Source organism: Mauremys reevesii, linkage group 6 (genome assembly GCF_016161935.1).
Source record: "Mauremys reevesii isolate NIE-2019 linkage group 6, ASM1616193v1, whole genome shotgun sequence".
NCBI classification, from domain to species: Eukaryota; Metazoa; Chordata; order Testudines; family Geoemydidae; genus Mauremys; species Mauremys reevesii.
The window spans coordinates 114,001,997-114,023,314 of record NC_052628.1 but is presented as its reverse complement, the minus strand read 5'-3'; the positions used below and the strand labels follow the sequence as shown (position 1 = coordinate 114,023,314).

Sequence of the window (21,318 nt, the reverse complement as noted above, 5' to 3'; positions counted from 1 at the left end):
GCTGGGGGGGGTCCTTATTCCTTAAGGACCCCACCCCCTCCGTGGTGCATCCATTGAGCCCTCTCCCCTTCCCCGGAGAGAAACCGGGACGGGACCGGCCACGACCCGCCCCCCCTCTCCTCACCTGCCGAGCCCGGGGCGGGGCGGGGCGGGGCGGAGGGTGTAGCGCGGGGCAGACGGTTAGCCGCGGGTTCTAGAATCCCACCGGCCGCCCGCTCCCGGCGCCCTTCCGCTTACTTGAATTTTTGGCGCGCAAGTACTGACGGGAGCGCCGCGGCTGCCAGATTGATCTTTGCTCGCGTGAGCGCCTCTAACCCGCACGCGAGGCAGCGCTCCCGGGTGGGGGCGAGCGGGACGCGAAGGAGACTGCACCCCAGAGCCCCACGGCGCCGCGGGAGAAGGGCCGTTTTAAACGGAGACCGTATTGATTCCGGCGTCTGCCGGGGACAGACCCGGTCAGGAGAGGACCCCCCCCCCACCACCTGATAGGTGGAGATGGAGAGTGGGGGCTTCTTCAGCGCGCGTCGCCTGCCTGCCTTCCGCTGCCAGGGCGCATTGATTGGCGGGCGGTGTATAACCGCGTGAGCCTTTCCGCCCTTTGGCTTGGGGGTCGGGGCCATGCAGCAGGGCGAGCCCCTGTGCCGGGGGGCGCTAGAATAGAGCCAGGAAAGGGGCGTGTGCGCGCGCCTGTAGCGTGCGCGTTTCCGCCCCCGCGGGGCAGCTGTGCACGAGCCCCTGTTCCTAGGGGAGCAGTAGGAGTGGGGTGGGGGGCTGTGCATGGGGTGTGAGAGCCCCTGTTCCTAGGGGAGCAGTAGGCGTGAGGGGGGGCTGTGCATGGGGTGTGAGAGCCCCTGTTCCTAGGGGAGCAGTAGGAGTGGGGGGGCTGTGCATGGGGTGTGAGAGCCCCTGTTCCTAGGGGAGCAGTAGGAGTGGGGGCTGTGCATGGGGTGTGAGAGCCCCTGTTCCTAGGGGAGCAGTAGGAGTGGGGGCTGTGCATGGGGTGTGAGCCCCTGTTCCTAGGGGAGCAGTAGGAGTGGGGGGGGGGCTGTGCACGGGGTGTGAGAGCCCCTGTTCCTAGGGGAGCAGTAGTGGTGGGGGGCTGTGCATGGGGTATGAGAGCCCCTGTTCCTAGGGGAGCAGTAGGAGTGGGGTGGGGGGCTGTGCATGGGGTGTGAGAGCCCCTGTTCCTAGGGGAGCAGTAGGAGGGGTGGGGGGCTGTGCACGGGGTGTGAGAGCCCCTGTTCCTAGGGGAGCAGTGGGGGGGGGGGGGGCTGTGAAGACGTGCAGTGTGCAAGTCCCTGTTTCTGGGAGGAGTGGAGGTCCAGTGCATTGGGGGAGAATGTCTTCATCACTTGGATCAGTCTGGGATTATTCTCCTCCACCCTCTAGTTCTCAGGCATGTAGGTGCCCAATAGTGTCCCAGGGGAATAGCAGGATCATAGAATCAAAAATGTAGGGCTGGAAGGGGCCTTGAGATCGTCAGGTCCAGCCCCCTGCACTGAGGCTGAAGTAAAGGCTTGTCTACACTTACATTTTATAGCGCTCTAACTTGCTGGCTCAGGGGTGTGAAAAATCACTGTCCGAGCGCTTTAAAGTGCTAGTATAGCCAGGCTCCCAGCGCTCGGAGCTAATCCCCTTGTGGAGGTGGATTGCCGGGAGAGCTCTCGCCCAGTGCTCGCTCGTGACCATGCTCACACTCAAAGCGCTACCGCGGGAGTGTTCCTGCGGTAGCACTTTGAAGTTTCCAGTTCAGACATACCCTAAGGGCATGACTACACTTGCAGATGTAGAGCGCTGTGAGTTAAACCCGTCTTCGGAGAACACAGTAGGGAAAGCGCTGACAGCTGCTTGCACACTGGCGTGGCCACATTTGCAGTGGTATTGGGAGCGGTGCATTATGGGCAGCTATCCCAGCTTGCAAGTGATTGCAATGTGCTTTGTAATGGGGTGGTGGTGGAGTGTGATGTGTGTATGTGGGGGGGAAGAGAGTGGGTTTGGTGGGGGCTGAGAGCATGTCAGCATGCTGTCTTGTAAGTTCAGAGGTCAATTAAAAGATGTTATCTATAGTCATGGCATTCAGCTTGATATCTTAATAAAGTATTTTTATTTAACTTTTGTCTCTGAAGAGAAATACGTTACATAGATGTGTGAGAATCATATTTACAACATAACAATGCAAGCACAAACTACAGTTAGATGTGACCCAGAGTACTTAGTTTCCAAAAGCTGTAATAAGGGAAACTATTACATAGAAGAATAAAAGTTCAGAAGAATTAGTTCAGTTCTGTTCTTCCAAAAAAGGTAAAAGTAATATGTGTTACTATGATAAATTGAGGGTTCTGTCTGTACTGCTTCTGAACGGGGGATGATTTTATGAAATTGTATAACAACATTACTATGTCTTGGAAAGCCTATATGTATGTGGATCCCCCATGAGTTAGCAAGGTTACAGTGGTGAGTGATCAGCACTCATCTATTCAGAGTAAAACAGTCTGGCACAATGGGTTTGCTCTAGCTGGGAGAAGACACTTCCTCTTGTCTGAAGGGGATGGGTGGGTTTGAGAGCTGTGGAAAATTACTGAAAGGCAGAACAAAAGAAGCAGGAGTCTCTGAAGGGAGTCACAGGTGAACTGGAGAAGGGAACCATTTTGTACCAGGTTAAGATGGGGGAGCTGCTGCAGGAGTAGGGTAGGCAAGGTACATAAAGGACTCTGCCTCACTGACAGAGCACAGATGATCCTCCAAGGTCTCCCAGGAAAGGGTGATCTAGTGAGAGACATTGCGGTAGGATGTCCTGTATTATATGATCTGTCCTCTATATGATTAGATATATTGAGCATAAAGATTTTAGATTGTACAGTGTGTGTGTGTTGGCTGCTTCACAACTACTACGTACCCCTGAGAGAGTTAAACTATAAACCAGAAGCTTCACAACTGCTGGCTGGAATTTTCTGAGAGATGTGTGTTTCAGTACTGAGGAGTCTGAAAGGTTTATTCTTTCCTGCTGAACATGGCATAATTTTTAGGGATACATCCATGCTTGCAGACAAAGGACAATATCTGTAGTAACTGTAAGATTTGATGTATAAGTCATTTGTAACAGTGGTTCCTTGTCCATGAGTGGTAGACTTGTTCTCTGTATGTATTAATCAGGCCTGCTGCATATATACTAAATAATTAAATTACTTGAAGAATAAATTGCTCAGTACCTTCAAAATGTGCATTTAATTAAATGCTCCTCCAAATAAACAATATCTTGAAACAACATGTCAATCTTTAATCTGTGCATTAGTATCTGATACTTGCATCCGAAGAAGTGGGTATTCACCCACAAAAGTTCATGCTCCAAAACGTCTGTTAGTCTATAAGGTGCCACAGGATTCTTTGCTGCTTTTACAGATCGAGACTAACACGGCTACCCCTCTCATACTTGATACTTAATATGTTAGCCAATCATAATTATGAAGATGCCATCCATCTATTGTCATGGACAAATTATTTAGTGCCTGATCCATGGTAATTTATCATGTCATTAAAGTTCATATCACAAAAAGCAGCAATTGCACATTAACACACTAGCAGTATTTCTTTACTGTATGCATTCCTTCAGATGTCTTTGGAGGGAGAAGGGATATCCATATCGCAGTGGTTGCTGTCCATTCTTCTTAAGACACTTCTGAGTTATATAGAACCAGTAGTCTTAATTGTAAATGTGAGCAAGAAGAACTATACTTTCCTTGTAATAGAACAGAGCTATCAAAATTCTGTAGGCCAAATGACAGATAATTGACAGGTCATAGCAGCAGCTATATGCTTGAAAGAAGCCAGTATAAACTACAGCTAGTCCTACCCTACTTTCTGTAGGGTAATTCTTGTAACCATGGCTTTAAATTGCTAAAAATCACAACTACAGGTCTGCTCACCTAATTAAAATCTTCGCATACAATCTGTCAGGAGACCTTGCAGTCTACTGTGTATTTCCCTTGCCACTTGTCATTTTATTCTTTCCTAATCATGGATAATAAGATGGCAGCAGATGAATGTGAAATAACATTGAGCAGAGAACAGACAAAGAAATGCAATGTAACATGCAGGCTATAGGTTCAAAATACTGAGTAAAGTACAGATGAACTGCTCTATTTTGTGAAGTAAAAAAAAATCACAAAAAATGTAGGTAAGCTTGGGATTGGGTAAAATATGGAATAGCCCATAATGGTATTTTAATAAATAAAACTTACTTTAAAAACAGTGGAAATAGTTCAGCAACCTTGAGAACAAGAGGATCAATTAATAGCACACTGTCATTAACCCTTCTGGCTCAAAAAGGACCCAAATGGTTGTTTCCAAAGTTGCACAAGATGATGAAAATTATACATATAATACAAATAGGTGGGAATAACATAATACTAATGAAAAACCTGTCCGAATCGACCTTTAACTGGCCATTCCAGGCAATACATAGCTTCACTACTAAAACCACTCAGAACACTGGGTTCTGAAGTGGCATGGGGGAAAAAAATGATATCTATAATAAAACTAACAGAATAAGGCCATACTACAGAACAATGTCTAAGCTGACCTTTAACCTGACATAAAGCAATACATAGTTTTACTACCAAAACAGCCTACAACACTCAGTTCCAAAGTGGCGCACAGGATGAAATTGATTAATACAGTTAAGTGTGAGCAACATAATACTTATGGAAAAATGAGCCAAAATGACTTTTAACTGCCTGTTCCAGGCAATAAAGGAGTCAATTATTAATAAAGCCACCTGGAACACACAGTTCCGATGCTGCATAGCAAACAAAATTATCGCATATAATACAACTAAGTGAGATCGTAATACTGCCAAAAAAACCCTATCAAACCAATTACCAATAAAACTTTAATTACCCATTTCAGTCAATAAATCAGTGTATTATAGATTAAAAATATCCAGAACCACTTATTCTCAAAGTGAAGAGAGAGTAAAAATAATTCTTAGACCTATATAACACAGAGCCATGACAGAAAAGAATAATACCTGTCAAAACCCAGTTGAAACCACTTTTTATATTGTAAAACCTTCTGTATAATAAAACATTTTGTATTATTACTATTGTTGTTGGTAGTAATAAGAGTAGTTGTAGCCTCTTTATATAGTATAGCCATACAGTCTAAGAAAAATGGGGCGAAAAAGGCTCTGTTTAGGTCTTGATACAGATGAAATATTTTACTGCTGGAACAATTTCAAATAGTTTTTGTTGCTGTTGTTTTGTTTTGTAGAAAACTCTATTTCATAGGTTCTATGCTACCATCTAAATTGGCTTTTTAAATCAAAATGGATTGTTTAACTTTCCCCTTTCCCTACAATGGAATATAGTGAGGCCCTATTTGTACGTTGTACGACAGGAAGTGATAAAGTAGATTTATTTTCACAAGTAGGCCTGTATTGCACAGGTCTGGAATTGTTGGTTGCTTATTAACTGCAACTGTTTGATCTAATTTTAAACAATCTATCATTAACATATAATTATAGAGCTACAAACATTTCACATTTATATTGGCACATATTTACTGGCATGTTTGTTTAATAAATTTTTTTTTCTTGCAATCCAAAATACTTCTTTACAGAACTAGCAATGTACCAGTTGAAACTTTAAACAGCCACAGAGAGTTATTGAAATCTTGATGGTTTCATAAAGAACCCCATGCATACCACCAATGGTCATTTTTTCTTAGGTGAGTGATGTCACTGGCTGTCAGTGGGGGATAGTGGGCTGCATGTGCAGGGAAGGGTAGATTTTCAAGTTGAAATGGGTTAAGTAAGTAGGCCTACATGTAGAGCAAATGCATAAGATCATTGTGATAGGGTAGTTTGCCCGTTAAAGGCAGTAGCACCTAGTGGTCAGCCCATCTCACCTCGTGGCATGACCCTTGAAGGGTTTGAAAGGTCCAATATAAGAACCTGTGGGTGATGTGGTGAGAGAAGAAGCGGTCTCAGGAACAAATGATGCTTGGGAGGAAATCCTTTCACTGTATCTTCAAGGACCTGGGGCCAGGAACCTTGCAGAGAGGATGAGGCAAGGCTCCTGTCTCCATGTAAGCAATTAGGAATGAGCTGGAAAAAGGAACCACCAGAAATACTGCCTTCTCCCTCATATCAGCCTGGAGGGTAGATGCAGACTCTGCAGGGAGTAAAAGGGCTCATTAATGAGTACCTGCACTGGATATCTGCCACAAGGAGATGGAAGGAATGTAACTTGGCTGCCACCCCACACCCCCATCCTTTGCCAGGTTCCCATATATTTACCGAGTCCTTCCTTAATATATTATATTAAGAACAAAATATATCTGCTCCCTTGTGAGATATGTGCACACCATCTTCCCTGAATAACATGGGTGCCAAATAAGATCCGTCGAACTGAGAAATCTCCAGCCCCCCTTAATTATGTATGAATTTAACCACCTCCCTAGTGACATACTTCCTGGTCATCTCAATTCATGGAGTCTTTGTGGTCCCTGTCACACCATCCACTGTAACGTGTCAGACCAATTGATTCTAAGCTTTGATTAAACATAACAAAGGGGATTCATTAACCCATCTATTTCTTCTTCCAAGAGGGAAAGCCTAATCTTATAAGAGCTCTGTCATGCTGCTGTTCCTGACCGCAGTCTAGCTCTCTGGCCTCCTCTATGATCCCGTTCCCTGTCTCCTCAGGCCTTGTCTACACTGTGAAAAAATGACCCCCTGAGCGATGCAAGTTTCAGTGCTGTAAAGTGGCAGTGTAGACAGTGCTGGGAGCTATTCCCTTCGTGGAGGTGGGGTTTTTTACAGTGCTGGGAGAGCTCTCTCCCAGTGCTGGAGCCGCGACTACATAGCCACGTTAAAATGCTGACAGAAGCCAGCTGACCATCCTTCAAATTCAATGAAGTCTGAAACAAGGAGTCTGGATGGAGCTTCTATCCAGGAGTCCAAGCCTCTGTCTCTCTCTGCACACAGCAGCCTATGTCCTTTTTGATCTTCATTCCTTGAGATATCACATAAAATTCTGCTTAACACGTATCCTGTAGCAGCATATCATAATATAGTCCCTTCTCCACAGCTGGACTCGCTCAGATGCAGAGAAGTGTTTCTTTGGCTGCTGTGCCATATATATGTCTATAAAGTTAAACTTGCGCTAGAAAGTGAGTTAAACTGGAGATAACACACTGTCTAGTGGTTTTGGATTGGTCTCATCCCATGTTGGATTTTTATTGGCAAAAATGAAGCCTGCGGTAGTGGTTTTGTTAAGATCTGAAAAATTGCTCAGGGGGACCATACATTCTATACTGGCTAACGGGACGAAAAATGAAATTAGACAGTTGGGAGCTAAATGGTGTATCCATTATGAGGAACTTATTTGTGCCACTGCCTATGTATTTGCTTTAAAGAAACAATCTTTATCCTCGACAAGTAACCAGTGCCTTCCTTTAATTTGGAAATTGTGAGCTACTGTAAACTGATAAAGCTTCGCAAAGACACCAGTCCGGCTTGGGACGTGGTTGTGCTAGGCACTGGACAAATACATAGGTGGAGGTGCTCTCTTCCCAAAGCACGTCACTAAAAACAAGTGAGTAACTAGTATGGGAAGTGAAGAGAGTTGATGTGAGTGACAGTAACAGGCTGAAATTACACAGGACGTGGTGCACAACTTGATGATTCCAAAGTTGTTTAAAACTTCTCTATCAAATCAAAAATGCTTTGTGCTTCCTTAACAGTTACAACCCCTCTTTCCACACACACTGGAAAAATTGACTGAGCTTGCTGCCTATCTTTGGGTGGTTCTTCCCACCCCTTTCTGTATAGGCTCCCCAATCTTACTTCTAGCTAGCATCATCAGTTCTGCCTCTTAACAAACTATCCTGAAAACTCAGACAGTGAGTGCCTGCTCCACATGAGTCTGGGATATCACCAGGATCCCTGGGATTCTGTCACTGTTCAGAGGGTAGATTTAGGTTCCTGCAAGAAATCAGAAAAATCATAGATCAGTTATGCGCTATGCTAGCAGTATGTGACCTTGGGCTCTGAAAGTGCTCCCAAGGCATGTCCATCACCTGGTCCTCCTGGGGTTAGCTTCCTACATAGCCTCACTCAACAGTCAATCTCCCAACTCCACAAAGCAACTCGGAGCCTTAAACTGACACTCATCATGTTGCATAAGACTGTAAGGGAGCTGTCCCTGATGCTGCCGGGACTCTGCCCCAAATTCTATAGGTCCGGTGAGGTTGAGAATAGGGGCTCAGCCATCTCCAGCTCCATAGAGCTGTGGAATTTTTTACTTGTCCTAATGGGAGTTGCAACTTGCATAGCTATGTTGGGGTTAAGCAGCTGCTGCATTATACCCCAGAGGTGGTTGTATTTCGGTAGTGGGTGAAGTGGTTTGTATGCATAGTTTGATTATCTTCTATTTAAGGCTCTAACACATTTCAGAAATTTGAGTCGGATAAGTGTGGATGCTGCCCAAAATGTGATTGTGTCTGTGCTCTCTATATTTTGGCCTGCATCTGCAGGGTGAAAGTTGGGAATTTCCTCCAACTGAAGGATATGGACTCTTAATGGGACGAGCTCCTGGAGTGCACCATGTGACTCTCAGTGAGATAAGCTCCTGGAGCATGACAGCAAGTGAGCAGAATGGGACTACCCACTTGACTAGCTGGTTGTTCTCCAAGGAATGCCAGTCCACTCAATGGCAAGTATTTGCACTTGGGATGCTGGGTGGTGGATGTTCCAATGCATTCTGTCTCAGATATTACAGGTGCAACTCAGTTTCCTGACTTGCCAGGTGAAAATGGTATGGCTCTGATGGGTTTTTGGTGCTGTGTTTGGAGAGGCACATCTAGGTGCTGCTAACTTAGATCCAACTGAAGTGCAAATTGCCACTGCTGCAGTAGACGATCCCAAGCCAACTGGCTGGCCAACATTTGTGAAATGTTTCATTTTATTGGGAAATTCAGCCAACTGGCGGCTTCTTTTCATCTATCAGACAAACTGCACGGTCAAAGAAATATCTAGGTTGCGTGTGTTTACTGTGAATTACAACATGTACAGATGGTGAAATGCAGACCATAGGCACGGGACAAACTGCCTCTGCAGGTCTCAATATTGCAAAGTTGGAGCAGCCTTATTGTTCAAAAGTGGCCAGTGATTTTGAGTGCCTCAAATTTTGGGTGACCACCATGACATATAATAAAGGGGCTTGAATTTTAGAGGTGGGTGTTCATCCATTCTAAAAATCAGGGATCCATTTAAGCTCTCTCAGTTTGGGCTTTTACCCAAAAATTGAGGTATTCAGCCACTATTCCAACTGATCAAATTTTTCCTCAGGCTTACAATGAGAGGGTCTCAAGGCCACATTTCTCCCAAGGTCACATTTGGGCTCCCTTGTCATAAAGTTAATCTGCATACTGTGGTATTAACTGCTAAGGAAGTACTACAGGCACCAGAAACTGTCAGATTCCAACATGGGTTTTGTTCAGGTCGCCTCTTTCAAAACTTAATTTTCAGACTATTATATCCAGGTGGCTGATTTCATCCCTGCTGTAACTCCATTGAATCAGTTGGAGTTAGACTAAAGATGAATTTGACCCAGGGTCTTTCCCTGATTAGGGATGTCCATGTTTTGTTTTGGTTTTGGGTGTGAGTGCACTGGGAGTCACAGTACAATATTTTATAGTGATGATCCAGAACACTGCAGCGATTAAAGCTCTGTGTAGGAGGAAATACAGTGAACTAGTTTAATAACTTTCTATAGTGGGAGAGGTCAAACATCTGGTTTTTGTTATTACTTGCCTTCTGCAACCTGAAGCTATATGCGTGAGCCAGAGAGTGCCAGGTGCAAATCACTATTCCCTTCTTTCATTCCCACCGCATTTTCTTGTTTACCACCTCCTTGGCTATCTTCTCCATCCCCATATCGCTCTTTCATTCAGTCTCTCCAACACCCAACCCAGCAGTGCTGCAATGTGAACAGGTTTTTCTCTGTAGTACAAGCAAATGGATAGCATCTCAGATGTGTTCTAGGTGCAGGAATGATTTTCCATTTTAAAAGGGAGACAGAAGTCAGGAGAATATAAAAGTCCTTTTAGAAAGCATTCGGTCTAGGAACTCAGCCTTTCCACAGTGCTGCCAGAGCTATTAGTTGTAGTGATACAAAGATGCAGCAGGTGGCATCAGAGGCAGGGCAGATAATTACAGTGGCGTAAACCCTACTTCCTTGAGCCAGAAGAGTGGTAACGCAGAACAGAGGAGTCTAACTTCGGTGTCCAAAGAAACTGCATCCAGTAACTGTTGCGCAGGTTAGTAAGGGGTGATAGGAATGAATAGTAGTAACTGGGACTGAGTTGATGATAATTAAAAGCCATCATTATCTAGGCTCTTACACATTTGCAAAGTCAATCCAATTCTGTGTCTTATCTCAAACAATTCTGAAAGAGAAACTGCTGCTCAGAGTAGGCCAAAGTTTAGGTTTTGTAATAAACGGCATTTTCCAGAAATCTAAGAGTAATAGAAATGGTTCCTTAAATTATAAATTGATGTGAAAACGTATTTCAGATAGTCCCCTGCAGTGTTAGTAAGCCAAACACTGCAATGCCAGACTAGTGCAGGAGAACCAGAGCGTGAAACTGACTATAAAAAAGGGAGGCTAAATATATTTTCATTGTTTAGATTGAGCTTAGGGCAGGAAGGAAACATGAGTAGTGAGAAACATTGTAAGAGCAAAATTCTGACCTTAATTTCACTAGTGTCAATATAGTAAAGTTAATGGAATTACTCTGGGTTTATACTGGTGTAAAGAAAGAAATATATGGCCTCAAAGTTTTAAAAAATTATTTGTTTAATTAATGTAAGAGTTTATTAGTATCACACGGATTATGAAAGTTGTGGTGTGTTTGTTGTTTGTTTGTTTGTTTTAAATTAGGCTTTAACTTGAGAATGTTTCTAGAATCTGGCAGGTAAATTTTTAAAAAAAATCAATCTGTTACTCCAGCCCAGAACTCCTGAGTGAGAGTTATAGTAACAAGTAGTGTAAACATTCTCACCCAGGTTCTGAGACCTGGCGAGGAGGGTGGGTCTCTGAACCTGGGCTCCCAGCTAGAGCAGGAACGTCTACATTGCTATTTTCAGCTTCTATAGTGCAAGTCCTGCGAGCCCAAGTCAGTTGCCTCTGGCTCTGAGACTCGCTGCCACGGGGCGGAGGGGTGTTCAGTGGAGATGTACCCTCTTAAGGTAAGATTTTTCACAAGCACTCAGCACATTGGGTGCTGTCTATGAAAATATGGCCTTTTATTTTGGTGCCTGAATGGGAGTTGAACTCTTGAAAAACCTGGCCTTAAATTAAGTGGATTGGAAGTGGGGAAATGCCAGTAAAGAAACCTGGTGGAAAGTTTTTCAGGCTTCCTACAGAGTGGGATAAACAAGCAAGTAAAATTTATTTTAAAATTTTGAAAAATGCTTTGATATCAGCCTCTTCGGTATTTGTATAAAGCTACTTCAGAGATGGTGGGCAAGATAGAGCCACAGCTTCCTAATAATCTGGGTTAACAAAGTAAAAGTTGGATTCTGCAATGTGTAAATCAGTGGGAGTTTTGCTAATGACCTTAGTGGAAACAAAATATGACATAGGGTTTGGCTACATTTGTAGGTGTGCAGCCCTGGGAGTTAAAGCTGTCTTCGTACAGCTGTGTAGGGAAAGCGCTGGAGTGTGGCCACACTGACAGCTACCAGTGCTGCAGTGTGGCCACATTTGCAGCATATGCAGCGGTGTTGGAAGTGGTGCATTATGGGCAGCTATCCCACAGAGCACCTCGTCCCATTTTGGTGCCGTGGGTTGTGGGAATGGGGCGGAGGGTGCGGGTCATTCTGCTTCCTGTCCCAACGCCCTGTGATGCATCGCTTCACATCCCAGCAATCCCTGTTTTTCCATCCACGTTTAGCGCCATCTTGACTGTCTCAACGGCAGAGGCGGCTCCAGGCCACAGCACGCCAAGCGCGTACTTGGGGCGGCATGCCGCGGGGGGGCGCTCTGCCGGTCGCTGGGAGGGTGGCAGGTGGCTCCGGTGGACCTCCCACAGGTGTGCCTGCGGAGGGTCTGCTGGTCCCGCAGCTCTGGTGGAGCATCCGCAGGCACGTCTGCGGGAGGTCCACCGGAGCCGCGGGACTGGCGGCCGGCACAGTGCCCCCCGCAGCATGCCGCCGTGCTTGGGGCGGCAAAATGGCTAGAGCCACGCCTGCTCAACGGTTTCTGTGCAGCGCGATTTCTGTGGGAAATGGAGTCCAAACTGCTGAGGAGTATGCTGACGAGTCTTGCCAGCACATCACGTTTGGCAGTTGAGCTATTCCTTAAGATTCAAAGTGATGAGGAGTCTGACGATGATAGCGAGTCGTCTGATGCGTATGACACTAAATTGCTTCTGGCATTCACAGAAATGCTCAGCACCATGGAACGCCACTTTTGGGCTCGGGAAACAAGCACTGACTGGTGGGATCACATCGTCATGGAAGTCTGGGATGACGAGCAGTGGCTGCAGAACTTTCGGATGAGAAAAGCCACTTTCATGGGACTGTGTGCTGAGCTCGCCCCCACCCTGCGGCGCAAGGACACGAGATTGAGAGCTGCCCTGATGGTGGAGAAGCGGGTGGCTATTGCAATCTGGAAGCTGGCAACTCCAGACAGCTACTGATCGGTCGGGAACCAGTTTGGAGTGGGAAAGTCGACCGTTGAAATCGTGTTGATGCAAGTTTGCAGGGCCATTAATCGCATCCTGCTAAGAAGAACCGTGACTCTGGGGAACGTGCAGGACATTGTGGATCACCGTGGGCGTTTCATTGACATTAACACAGGCTAGCCTGGAAAGGTGCATGATGCACGCATCTTTCGGAACAGTGGCCTGTTCAGGAAGCTGCAGGCCGGGACTTTTTTCCCAGACCGGAAGATCACAGTAGGGGACGTTGAAATGCCCATTGTGATCCTTGGAGACCCCGCTTACCCGTTAATGCCGTGGCTCATGAAACCGTATACAAGGAAGCTTGACAGGAGCAAGGACCGGTTCAACTACAGGCTGAGCCGGTGCCGAATGACTGTGGAGTGTGCTTTTGGCCATTTAAAGGGACGCTGGTGATCTCTGTATGGGAAGCCTACAGAAAGCAGCATCTCTGCAGTTATATCCGTGTGCTGTACTCTCCATAATATTTGTGAAGCAAAGAGTGAAAGATTCAGTCAGGCATGAACCTCCGAGGTTCAACGCCTGGAGGCTGATTTTGCTCAGCCAGAGAGCAGGGCTACTAGAGAGGCTGCAAGGATTAGGGATGCCTTGAGGGAGGAATTTGAGGCTGAAAACCAACAGTAATGTTTGGTGCCTTGCATGGGAGTGAAGTGCAGTAGTTACAATGTTAGTAGGAATCTTTTTTTCCTAAGCTGATTTGCAGTGCCTGTTTCTTTCCTGGGCTAAGGTATCTTTGACTTTCTTTAATAATAAAGACTGTTTTCAAAGCCAAGAATTCATTTATTGAAAAGAAAATAACTTTATTGACAGACACACAACATTTTGAGAACCTAAAAGGGCAGGGGGGTGGGTTGGTGAACTGTGCAGTCACAGGTTTGAATATGTCCTGTCTGGAGTGCTGTGCAATGACTACTGCACTACAGGATGCCTATACTGCATGCTGATGGGGGTTGAGTGCAGAGGGTAAGGGTCGTAGTTCTCAGAGCTGGTTGGTGAACGTACAGGTGTTGGAGTTAGCTGGTGGTGGTAAGAACCTGGATGCTGGGGAAGGGGGTTTGGAGCTGACATTGTGGCACAAGGGAAAGAGCTTTGGGAAGTGGGGGGCGGGCGTGGTAGTCCTCTGCCTGCATGGCTACCAGCGCCTGGATAGAGTCTGCTTGGCGCGCCAGGATGCTTATCAGCTGCTTTGTGCTTTTCTTCCTGGCCGCTTCGTTTTTCTGGCGGATCCTGCTTTCCCTTTCCCTCCAGTCCTGCAGTTTTTGATTCTCTCTGGCAGAGTGATCCATAACTGCTTGCAGCAGGTCTTCTTTGCTTTTTCGCGGCTTCTTCTGGAGGTTTTGGAGTCTTTGAGCTGTTGATAACACGGGCAGCTGAGAACTCAAGGTTGCTTCTGGAAAGGCAAAAAAGGCAACACTTAACAGAGGCAGCATTGTTTATATCAGACAGTTATTCCCACACAGTGAAGGAGTAACATTCTTCACAATAGCATAATTTTCCCATACCAAAGAGAGCACACATAACCCACAGGACCCCCAAAATGGTGAGTAAGGGGGACTGATTGCTTCAGGGCTGATATCTCGCTACTGCCAGTCACCTGGGAAGGGGGACTGATTGCTTCAGAGCTGTACTGTCCTCGGGGTTTCTGTGCGTTGGGGAAAGCAAACAGCTGCAGGGGGCACCTACACTGAACACTCTCCCAACATTTTCCACAGGAGTTGATCCTGGAAGATATCTCACTGCTGCAGGTCACCTGGGAAGGGGGACTGATTGCTTCAGGGCTGTACTGGGGTTTCTGTGCATTGGGGAAAGCAAACAGCTGCAGGGGGCACCTACACTGAACTCTCTCCCAACATTTTCCACAGGAGTTGATCCTGGAAGATATCTCGCTGCTGCGAGTCACCTGGGAAGAGCGGGAGGGTCTTCTACAGCAAGGCGGATTGAGCCCTGGCCCCTATGCAGCTTGCCTGTGTGCAGCAATGGTCCCCCACCCCTCGCGGCACAGTGGCGCGGACGCGTTAGCCTGACTGGGACAAGGACCACGGTGGCTCTCCCAATAAACTTGCGCAAGTGCATTGCCCACGCTCTGACTGAAACTTTTGAAGAGATTACCGAGGCCGATTACCGCGACGTGATAGACCACATCAATGCGCTATTCCACATCTAGGCATGCATGCATGCAGAACCCTCCCTCCTCTCCCGAAAAATTTCCATCCTGAAAATAAAAAGCCACTTACCGGGAACCCGCTCCTCTGTTTGTCCTCCACCAAGTACCAGCTGCTGCGACTGGCTACCTTCCTCCTGGCTTGAGAAGAGCTCCTGGCTGCATGCCTCCGGGGACTCCGGGGTGTCTCCCCTCACCCCAGTACCCTCACTCTCGGTTTCCTCCTCCCTCCCCTCCTCCTCCTTCCCCTCCCCGCTCTGAAGTGTCCATCGTGGTCCTCGGATTGGCAGTGGGGTCACCCCCAAGTATTGTGTCCAGCTCTTTGTAAAAACGGCAGGTCGTGGGGGCAGCACCGGCACGGCGGTTTCCCTCATGGGCTTTGCAATAGGCACTCCGCAGCTCCTTCACTTTAACCCTGCACTGAAGCGCGTCCCGGTCATGGCCCCTTTCCAGCATGGCCTTTGATACCTGCCCAAAGGTATCGTAATTTCTACGGCTGGAGTGCAGCTGGGACTGCACAGCTTCCTCCCCTCAAACACTGATGAGGTCCAGCAACTCGACATTGCTCCATGCTGGGGCTCGTTTGGCGCGTGGAGGCATGGTCATCTGGAAAGATTCACTGATTGCACTCCACACCTGGCTGAGCAAACAGGAAGGGGATTTTTTAAATTCCCGGGGCATTTAAAGGGCGGGTCACCTGAGGCCAGGGCAGTAGAGTTCGAACTGATGAGCAGAGTGGCTTGTTGCGTTACATGCGGGCCGGATAAAGCACAACAACCAATATGATTGCAAGCTGAATCATTTATTGTGTACAATGCATCATATTATATAGGCTTCTCCATATTAGCAAACGTCAGACACACCAACATCACATTGCTGCTGATTGGTTCTTAGTCCGATACACACGCTTTTCACATGCATGGCCCTTTGCTCACTGGTTCCCCATTTCCCATGCAATCCATCTGATTATGGTCTTGTTTATCACCTTGAAACCGATCCCAGCCAGGCCATCTGGTGCCTGCCTCCTCCTGGCTAGCTCCCTACTTTCTCACAACAACTTTATCTAACCCCTCTGTCCTTCTGGCCTGCTGCTGTAACTTTCCACCAAGGCAGCATAGGGATGATATATCCCCACAGTGGCTGAACAGGCATTCTGGGATACCTCCGAATACCTCTGGAGGCCAATAACAGCGCTTTTGGTGGCCACACTTGCGGAGCAGTGCTGCATCACCAGCGCTGCAGTCATTATTCCCCAGGCCGAGGTGGAGTACAGCCAGCGCTGTAGCCAGGGAGATACAGCGCTGTATGTGCCTTGCAAGTGTGGACAGTGAGTGAGTTGCAGCGCTGTAAAGCCACCACCAGCGCTGCAACTCTCCAGTGTAGCCAAGCCCATAGTTATTGGGATCATAGTTCCCAATATTTCCCATAGTTCCCATAGTTCCCAATGTTCTGAAATATGCTGTATTCTTTCTTCATAATTTTATATATGCTGCACCTTTGTCCTGAAATTTTTATTTACTGTGTAGCAACACTAGGAATGCATGATAGTCTGTCCCACTGTTCTCAACCTTTTCCATAGTGGGGACCTCATTTTTTACACCAGGACAGATATGGGGGCCTTTGTCTGTCTAGCTGGGATCCCCCTCCTACTTAATAATATGGGTAGGGTAGTTGCAACTCCTTGCCACCTCTTGGTGACAGTGCTGGGAGTTGCAACCCTGAGGTGGAGAACCCATCTTCTATCCGGCCCCTGGAGAGAAGTACTCTGAGCAAGCCAGTGCTGGTCAGTGACCTGTTTAGCAACGGCAGAGCTGCATTCAGCCAGGAAAATCCTTATGCATTCTCTGTGCTCAGACACGCAGTTCAGATCTTTGTCATTTGAAAGCCAATGACCCCAGAGCTGCCAGTATTGAGTGCTCATTTCCTTCCAAAAAATAGCCAAGAGGCATGCATTAAAAAATCCAGAACTTTTACAGCCTCATCAAGTCCTCTTTTCAGCTCCACTGGAATCCTGTGAGCTGCTAAAGCTTCCCAGGGAGTTGAACAATGTGCCCAAATGGCTTGGGGTGCAATAGATTGGATTTGGTTCACTGTCTTTTTCTGTGGTAGCTTGGGCACCATCAGTGCAAATACCAACACAGCAATGCCAGTCCATCCTGGCTGCAAGAATTGATTGGTGGAAAGCGTCAAAGATTTCCCACCTCCACCTTGTAGCGCACCCTGAATGGACAGCAATACAGGGAGTCCTCATGTATGGATCCTTCCTACCTGTATTGAACTCATATTACATGTGGGGCAGAAGACACATCTCTAGTTTCACCCGGTTGTGGTTAGAAATTGTGGCTCTCCTGAACAGGTGCTGCTGACCACTGGAAGCCATATTGTGAATTCATCAGTTGACTATGTCATGGGCAAGAGGAACTGCTTGGCTTGACTGGCAGATCCCAACATAACATTAACAACAGCTGAGAGAGAGCGATGTAATTGTTGGTTCCACAATTTTACGAGACTTGGAAGCGAACCCAAGTCTGATGCATGCAGGTTTTCATAATTACAGCATTGCCTTTTAATAAAACAGGCTTCTGATTTTGTCAACCCATGCATTGTTGCTCAAGGAATATAATGGTTTCTTTAGTAAATGTAAGGGACTGTTGGCCTCTTACTAAAACTCAGTGGGGGTTTTTTGGTTGGCTAGCTCCCAGTAACAAAAGAAAGGGGAAGGGTCGATGGGAAATCAGCACCCTGAGACAGAGAGTCCCCAGGGGGAATGGGGAGAGGCCAATGCTACAGGTTAGCCTGATTGGCAGGGCGGGCAGGCTAATAAGGGAGTCAAGAGGCCAGGGAGGGCCCGTCCTCCCTGTGAGCTGGAATTGCCTGCCTGGGTCAGACAGAGTGGGATCGAGCTAAGGAGAGAGTAGGGGCCCGAGCTGAGCTGGGGAGCAGAGTCGCGCCAATCAGAGAGAACCAGAGAAGCAGCCCAGGGAGCAGATCTGTGCTGGGAGAAGAGCCGAAGCAACAAAAGCCAGAGAAGCAGCCCAGGGAGCAGGTCAGGGCTGGGAGCAGAGCCACAGAAGCAGCCCAGTGCTGGGAGGAGAACTGCAACAACCAGAGCCAGAGGGGCCAGAAAAGCAGCTCAGGAGGCTGGAGGCAGAGCAGCAGCAGTGCTGAGGCTGAGTGGAGCTGGAGCAGTCCGGAGCCGGGTAAGATGAGCAGCTGGGGAGAGCGAGAGGGACTCTGGGCAGCAGGCGCAGTACAGGGAGACACCCCCCAGCCAAGGCGCCTTGCAGGCCAGACTTGGAGGGGGATCGTAATCCCGATGGGGTGGGGGTGACGCTGGGAAGAAGGGTCCTGCCACTCTAGAGATCAGGGCGTGTGGCCACTGCCAGAGCAAGTGTCCGACCCACAACATCCCTGCAGCACAGTCAGAACCTCAGAAGGAGGCCTGGGACTTGTGAGGAACAGACTGTGAACTGCCCTTACATTCCAGAGATACTGGTTGTGATGTCCCTGTGCCACAGAGCGCGGTGATGTGTTTTCCTTTAACTGTTTTCATTTTTTCCTTATTTTTTAAAAAATTGATTGCTGTTTAATAAACTGTATTTGCTTTGAACTGTATGTAATGATCAGTGGGTCAGGGAAGCATCCAGTGCAGAGAGAGCACCCCAGAGTGGGGACACCCTAGCCCCTGTCCTACATGACCACAGCAAGGTTGGGGGGTTGAGCCCCCCAGGAATCCTAGGCCCAGCCTTGTTGGGGTTAAGAGGATTCTGCCACAAGGAGAGTGGAAGGGGAGCCCTGGAGTCAGGCAGGCATCTGGGTAAAAGAAGTGGGAGCGAGGACTCAGATCCTTTCGCTAGCCCATTTCACCAGGGTAGTGTATAAGCCAGGAAAGTTCCCCACAATAGCGGGCCTATTCCCCTGCCTACATAAAGATGATCCTTCCAACCCTGATAGTCTATGATTGCTTCCTCTCCACATGCCTCAGTGTTCCCTCCTTTTGATGGTCATAAGTAAGGCTCCGTGTTAGTCACAGAGGTCACGGAAAGTCATGGATTCCGCGATTTTCCGTGACCTCCGTGACTTCTGCAGTGGCTGGTGTGCCTTGCCCAGGGGCTGCCTGAGCAGTTTGGGCATCCCCCGGGCCCGGTGCACTGGCTGCTGCTGGGGCAGTCTCAGGCTGCTGCCTTCCAGCAGCAGGAGTTTGAGAGTGGGGGAGGGGGACTCAGGGCTGAGGATTGAGGTGCGGGTTGGTGCTTCCCTGGGCGTGGGGCTCCCCTCCCTTAGCCAATGGGAGCTGCAGAACCAGGACTTGAGGTGGAGTGGAGGCAGCATCTGGAGCTCAGGAGGCGCCAGGGAGAGGACCTGGACCAGCCCTGCCAACCCTCCACCCATCACCCATGGCACCCCCTGGGCCATGCTCCCCCTGAGCACCTGCGGTGCCCCCCCGGGCCGGGCCGCACCTCCCCCCGAGCACCCATGGTGCCCCCATAGCCATCCCCCGAGCTCCCCCCCACCCCAAGTTTTAGTCAGGGGTACATGGTAAAAGTCATGGACAGGTCACGGGCCATGAATTTTTAATTTACTGCTTGTGACCTGTCCGTGACTTTTACTAAAAATACCTGTGACTAAAACGTAGCCTTAGTCATAAGGAAACCTTGCCGGCCGCTGTGAAAACTCCTTTGAAATATCACAGTAGCTGAGAAGCAAAGCATGCTTGGGTCTGGGTCCCCAAGAGAGGAAAGTCAGCCTGCAAGTGGCAGATCCATAAAGGAGGGGAAAATGATAAGAAAGGGAGTCAGGGCCGGATTATGATATTCTGAGGCCCTAAATTATGTCAAGTGTAAGAGGCCCCGTATCATTAAAAAAATCAATTTATTATTTTCACAGAAAGGACAGTGAATATATAAACACGAAAGCTTTATATTTGCATATATAGAAAGGTGAAGTTTTAAATCTTCATTTGCAGCAGCCTTCTTGGTAACAATGACTTCATGACAAATACATTTTAGACAAATTCTTTGAACTAATTGCGTATATATGTAACCCTTCTGCCCATCAGAGTTGGCAGCAACAAGGGCAGGATTCAGTATCTAGGGGTTCCTTTTCAATAACACAATGCAAAACCAGCTCAAGCCCCCACCCAGTGACCTGGGACGATTACATACCACCCCCCGGGCGCCTCTAAGAGTGAGTGTAGCAAAAACCTTTTAATAAAGGAGGGAAATAATGTGGCATTATGCTGGGGAAACACCACAAACTGGATTCATAACACAAACCATGAGCAACAGAAGACCCACCCCCGAGTAGATTGGGCTGTGTCTTTTCCCTTTGGTTCTTTAGTCCAGCAAACCAACAGTCACCCCACCCACAGTTTCTGTCCTTGGTCAGTGTAGCCCCAGAGTTCAGAAGTTCATGTGCAAAGTTTACCTACTAGCCTCGGGGAAGGTATGGGAACACCTTACATGCTCCGCTGCTTGGCCAGCCAGCCAGCCAGCCAGCCAGCCAGCCAGCCAGCCAGCCAGCCAGCCAGCCAGCCAGCCAGCCAGCCAGCCAGCCAGCCAGCCAGCCAGCCAGCCAGCCAGCCAGCCAGCCAGCCAGCCAGCCAGCCAGCCAGCCAGCCAGCCAGCCAGCCAGCCAGCCAGCCTACAGATACCTGTCCCCAACCTCTCTCAATTCACTGAGCTTTGGAACCCATGTCCCTTGCCTAGTGAGTGCTGCTTAGTTGAGGGCGAGTCCCTCAGTCATAAAATGCCAAGTACAGTCCTTGATTCACATCACCAGGATAACAACACTTTATTACTCCTGCCCCAATAACAAAGAGACTGGGGATCTCACAGCAGCTAAAGTGACCATTTGAATAAGCAGTCCCATCATGCTAGGCAGCGTGGGTGTGTCTACGCAAACGATATCAGCCCCTGAAGTCCTTTTCCACAGCTCACCACCACATGTCAGGGGAGAGGTCATTCTGACTCTGCTTACATCATCCCCCCAGACGAGAATTTGTCGTCCCGACAAATCACACTCATTATACCAACTCATTGGTTCCCTCCAAAGGGCCTCAGGAAGCCCACTATGGCTTCCATAAGCCTGTGTGCTAAACGTATTGGTTCCTCACTAGTCACCTCTGGTGCATCATAAGTTAACCATTTTACGGGACTTATTATGCTGTCCTGTCTATTGAGAATCTCTGTTGCAGGGGTAGGGGGGGACATCTTCTCGAGCGACGGATGGAGAGGTTTCCTTTGAGGGCCCCTCGGCTACTGGCATAGGCCTCTGCACCTCTGGTTCTAACAGTGGAAGGCCCAAGGTGCCCAGGACACCCTCAACCTGTATGTCTCCACTGTCCAATAACCCGTGTGTGACATCACAGGGGGGGTCCCATCGGCGGCACCGGGGTGCCAGTAATGGGC

The 21,318-nt window shown here is 48.1% G+C and overlaps 2 protein-coding genes across 5 annotated transcripts in view; one reads left to right on the top strand and one right to left on the bottom strand.

Moving 5' to 3' along the window:
• Positions 1-474, bottom strand: part of SMC2 (structural maintenance of chromosomes 2) — a 32,279-nt gene extending 31,805 nt beyond the window's left edge. The window contains exon 1 of one of the 2 annotated variants that reach the window (XM_039545621.1): positions 125-474. The gene's annotated coding sequence lies outside the window, so the exon portion shown is untranslated. The remainder of the gene's footprint in view (positions 1-124) is intronic. The other variant, XM_039545622.1, reaches the window with a different exon arrangement.
• Positions 475-10,229: 9,755 nt separating this feature from the next.
• PTGR1 (prostaglandin reductase 1) overlaps positions 10,230-21,318 on the top strand; it is a 39,017-nt gene continuing 27,928 nt past the window's right edge. The window contains exon 1 of one of the 3 annotated variants that reach the window (XM_039545793.1): positions 10,230-10,320. The gene's annotated coding sequence lies outside the window, so the exon portion shown is untranslated. Of the gene's footprint in view, positions 10,321-11,070; positions 11,252-21,318 lie in introns of those variants that run through there. The other 2 variants (XM_039545796.1, XM_039545794.1) reach the window with 2 other exon arrangements.